Genomic DNA, 6007 nt, shown 5'->3' on the forward strand with positions numbered 1-6007 from the left:
CTCATCCTCATCAGTGATGATAACAACTTCGATTCTGTTGTCCTATTTGCTATTCCCCTCCTTTTTCCAGATATTGGGGAATGTGCTCAGACGTTATAAAAAACTCTTACAGAGTACAAAATGCTGTATGCCTTAAATTGGTATACTATAAAAACAACACTTTTTCTCTTGCTGTAGAATACTGTTAATGATAGAATGGGTGGTCGGTTGATGGGGTTGATCTTGAGCTTCCATTGATATGATGATTCAAAATGCTCTGTTGATGCAGGACATTCTCTGCTGTTGTTAGGTGATCTGACTTGTGCTGCTGTAACAAATATACCCAATTAATTTATAAAGAAACAACAAAAACATTTTTGGCATTTGGAAGTTTAACAAAATGCTGCGATAGACCATGGTTTTTTAAAAAAAAAAAGTGATCTGACCTATTTCAATAATGTTCCTATGCATACATTACACCAACATATTCATTTCATAGTATTTCAATAAATAGAAATTTCTTAGTTTAATACTTTTTATTTTTTAGGATCCGCCCCGGAAACAGGCCTTTAAAGTAGTGTATGCACACATGTATAGCGCAGTGCCGTAAATGAATCAGCTTTCGTATGTTATGATCTATATTTCATTTAAAATATCTTGTTTGAAAAATCATTCTGAACGCATTTCTTCCATAATTATCATGACGATTATGAAATCTGAATTCTAAACCATTTATTACAAAATATATGGACTAGGGCTGGGACGATTCAGGGTTAGCTCGATTCGGTTCGGTTTCGATTCAGAACAGCACGGTTCGGTTATTTTCGATTCGGTTCATGTCAAGTCCAATTTATCTACTGACAGCACACAAATCAACAATTTTAATGACTGAGTAGTATATTTGATTTTATTTTATTCAAGTTATATAACTTTATGTCGTCATTTGTAAAATCATATATATCTATTTATAATGACATTTTATAACTTTGATAGAAAAAAGAAAACATTGCAAGTCTATTAAAATTTGTTACATTAATGTGCTGCATAAGTTTTGGATTATTAAACAAATCTATAGTGAATCTAAAATGTATATGATATTGGTTTCATTGATATGTAAAAATTCAACTATTCTATCAATTGAGAGTCTTTTAAAATCTTTTCTTTATTGATTTACTTCTCTCATATTACCTGTCAAATATGTGTCATTACCTACGGTGTTGATTTCATTCCACCACTGACAGAAATGCTAAATGACATGTAAAGATAAACTGCAATGATCTTACGGACCATATTCTGTTGGTATATGAGTGGTGAAAATGCTAACTTGTAACACAGTAATGATTTAAATCTCTGATGCATAAAAAACCACATGTTCTGCACATCACTTGGACGCCATATTTGTTGTTTTGGTGTATGTAAAATCTAAACCGAACCGAACCGAAATCCGGAATTTGTCATCGGTGCATCGAATCGAATGGTATGAATCGCGGTGCACCGAAATTTTCGGTGCACCGCACAGCCCTAATATGGACATTAATTTTTTTAATGATATTTAAAAACTTAGTCTACAAATATTGTAGAAATACAATTACTACGGATTAGTGAAACTTTAGAACTTCATTTCGTGTTTTGTAAGAATGAAATGAAAATCCTGAATGAATGGTGAAGATAAATTTTTTTTACCATTCTCATAACTCTTATAAGAAATACTAAATAGAGAGTTGGGGAAACACGGACCCCTGAACACACCAGAAGTGGGATCAGATGCCTAGGAGAAGTAAGCATCCCCTATCGACCGACCACTCCTGCCGTGTATATCTTGATCTGGCGTTCTTACAGCCATATGATACTATGTATGTACATTCATGACTGTGAAGGAAAACTTTAAAACAATGAGACCAGACCTACTATTATGGTGTAAAAGTTACTGTCGAAGATTATGCCAGACGATGGGCTAAATATGAAAAAGAAGAACTTGATACATTGTCAGAATTGGTTAAAAGCATATGAGGAATATTAAAATCCCGCATTAGACATATGAAAACAAAAGTACGTACCATCTATCCTTCTGTGTTTTGTAAACCAGAAGTGATAAAAGAATTAGATAGGTTACATGAGGAATATGTTTTGGTTCCAGCTGACAAAGCTAGTAACCACATTGTCTATGTTTGTAAGGCTCATTATTACAACTGTATTTTCAACGAACTTGACATTAATTCCACTTTTGGTAATCGTACTTATACACCAACTGCCCTTTCAAAAGATGAAATTCTTCAAAACCATGTTTCAGTTTTCAACACATTTAATATCCCAGTCAATGGGTCGAATGCATATGAGTTACCGTACCTATACTGGATTCCTAAACTACATAAGAACCGTTACAAACAATGATACATTGCTGGACACAGTAAGTGCTTTAACAAGCCCCTATCTTTGCTCCTCACGAAAATATTAACAGCTGTGAAATAGAAACTTCAAACTTACTTTGCGACTACATATGCCAGAAGTGGTGTTAATCAAATGTGGATTCTAAAAATTCTAAAGAACTTTTAGTAAACTTGAAATCGCAGAATTTTTCCCAAATCAATAACATTAAAACCTATGACTTTTCAACACTATGTAAAACTTATACGGTACCAATTTTGATGTTTGATGCACCAGATGCGCATTTCGACAAATAATGTCTCTTCAGTGATGCTCAACCGAAATGTTTGAAATCCGAAATAACTATGACGTTTTAGAGCTAAATATAGCCAAAAATAGCGTGTCAAAAAAGTGGAGCCAAATTCGTCCAAGGATAAGAGCTATGCATGAGGGAGATAATCCTTAATTTTGAAATGAATTTCTAAATTTAATAACAGCAATTAAATATACATCCTATACACGACCATTCCTCATGATAAATTAAAGACTAGACTTTTTGACATCATATACAGTTGCTTTTTCAACAAAAATGGAAAACGGAAATATTCATATCTAGTGATCAGTCATTCAAAATCTTACTTTGTTAAACACCACTCTGATTGCACGCACAAGTACTCTGAAGTTGAAATAAAAAATGTTAGAGTTCCCCATTGACAATATCTTCGTGGACTTTGATGATAAGGTCTTCCAACAGTCTGTTGGAATTCCCATGGGCACGAATTGTCCTTTATTGTTAGCTGACCTGTTTCTATATTAATATGAAGCAGAATTTATTCAAAAACTTCTACGTAAGAAGAAAAAATCTCTTGCTGTGGCCTTCATTTTGACATTTCGATATATCAATGACGTTTTGTCAGTTAAGAATAACAACTTTCATTCATATGTCGATTTGATATATCCCTGTGAGCTCGAAATAAAGGACACCACAGAGTCGTCCACTTCTGCTTCATACTTAGATATTTTATTGAAAGTAGACATTAACGTTAAACTGACAACTCAACTGTATGACAAACGGGATGATTTCAGCTTCTCCATCGTCAACTTCCCATATTTATGTAGCAATATTCCATTATCACCTGCATATGGTGTTTATATATCTCAACTGAATCGATATGCAAGAGCTTGTTCTGCATATAATCAGTTTTTAAATCGAGGTAAGCTACTGACAAACAAGTTGATGGTACAGGGTTTCAACAGTCTCGATTGAAGTCAGCATTTCGCAAATTCTATGGTCGTTATAACGATCTAGTTCGTCAATACAACCTATCATTGGGTCAAATGCTGTCTGACGTGTTTCATATCGATTGTTAAGCCGTTCTTGGTACACTGATTTTGACTGCGGATAACTCCATTTACCTGAACAGGATATAGGGCTCACGACGAGTGTGACCGGTCGCCAGGGGATGCTTACTCCTCCTAGACACATGCTCCCATCTCTGGTGTGTCCAGAGGTCTTTGTTTGCCCAACTATCTATTTTGTATTGCTTGTAGGAGTTATGAGATTGATCACTGTTTGTTATCTTCACCTTTCATGTATGAATTGATCCTAGATATGAAAATAGTTTACATGCACAAAACGTCCCTAGAGTGGTCAACTTATTTCCACTTGTTAACTGATTGAGCCGATATTGACCTCCTTCTGCTCTCGGAAACTCATCTCGTGTCGTTTTAAATGTGGGTAGTTGTGGTTATTTCGTCTGCTTTAATCATTTCTACAACTGACTACATTCCCTGATTTTCGTCAACAGTGGTTAAATTAACATGAAAAACTCAGATTTATCTATCTGTCAAAGTGGTGTGTTGTTTTGTTTTGACTCATAACCGGAAACACTCCGTACGAATGTTCTTGCATAACCGATGCGTTATCATTTATGACATGGGTAGCCGTGACACCTGCTGTGACACGAGCCTTCGGTTTTTGCGGTCTCCTCCGAAGGACTACCCCATTTAAGGTATTCAATGTATAATGACAATATTTCATATCTAATAAATGGATGGTGGAATATTTGTAATTATGGTATCATTTTGAAGGGTTCATCAAATAAAAATAATCCACCATAAGAATTTTCAAAAAAAATTTACTGCCTGATTTATTTAACCTAGAATTTAACATTGAAGTATATGGGGAACGCATGTTTTATTACAATATTTTTAAAATCAACTATTTTTTCATAATTATCTCTTGGTAAAAAGTTACATACACTTTCTTTTTATGAAAATATAAAATAAAATTAATCATTGACCACACACATTTTTAGAAAATTAGATTTTTCTTATTTTTACAATGGGCAGACAACTCTTCCAAAAAGTCTTAAGTGCAAAAAGGTCAGATTCTAATCATTTACCAGTCATGTGAATTTCATCTGCTTCACTTTCACCATTCTTTAACAATAAACTTTTATGTTAATCTAAATCCTTTAAAATTGTTCATTATCCTTTCATTATGCATGGAATACCTTAATCGCCTTTTACGAAAGGCAAAGGGTGCTGAGGATCTATTCTAACCTGTATCCCCACGCGATCATTTTTAAAGATAGATTGATTGGTTGCATCTTGCTTACATGTAATGTTTCGCTCGAGAATTTTTCACTCATATGGAGACGTCACCAAAACCGGTGAAAGACTTCAAATTTAGGCCTATGATCGGCGCTTATGGCCATTGAGGGTTCTTTAGCGTGCCACACCTACTGTGACACAGGACATCCGTTTTTAAGGTAATATTCGAGGACCCGTGACATTCACACCTGATGCCGAGCGTTTGGTGATGGAACTATCACTACCTATTTTAACGACTTAGGTTTGTTGCTGCCGGAATTCAAAGACCGGCCTTCCGCATGCGGGGCGAACGCTTTAACTTCTCGGCCACCGCGGCGGTATTTAAAAAGGATAAGTAAATATATGTGACTTAAAGAGATTCGCACATGAGATTCGGAGTAATGTCAATGTTTTGGGAAGTGTGTTTGTGAATTTTACATTGAAGGAGAATGAGGAAATTAAAAAGAAAAACTGTGGTTGTAACGTTTGTTATTAACCCACAGTGTTTTAAACATGACCTTCTAGCACTTAAAATTCATTCAATTAAACTTGATTTGTCTGTTGGTGTCAACACAACATAAGCAACACAAATTGATCATTACACAAAATTGATAGATAACCATGTCTTCTAACACTGCAAACAAGTTTAATACTAATAATGAAAATAAATAACGACCTTTTTGCACTTGATATACCGGGGAAAATCATGATACCAAATTTGAGATTTATGTTATGATGTTATTTATGCATCAATTTTGATGCGGTTTTTTACTTTCAACTCAGTAAAGAAAATTCTTTTTAAACACTAACGGCACTCTACTGACGTCCATCTATTACGCGTTCGAAAAGAACCTCTTTGCTTAACTAAAGTATAATTTTTCTCAATCACTGATTAGATATTATATATCTATTTATTTGAAAGTCCCCATCTTGGATTGAAATCAAGAAGTAAATCAATTATAAAAATTGTATGTTTTCTTAACTTAATTGACTTGTACCAGAAACAGGTCGGCTCTATTCGGGTCACTATCCCCAACACTAACCATTTTCCCTAACTTACTTTCAGTGC

The sequence above is a fragment of the Ostrea edulis genome, chromosome 7 (genome assembly GCF_947568905.1).
Source record: "Ostrea edulis chromosome 7, xbOstEdul1.1, whole genome shotgun sequence".
Classification (NCBI taxonomy): domain Eukaryota; kingdom Metazoa; phylum Mollusca; class Bivalvia; order Ostreida; family Ostreidae; genus Ostrea; species Ostrea edulis.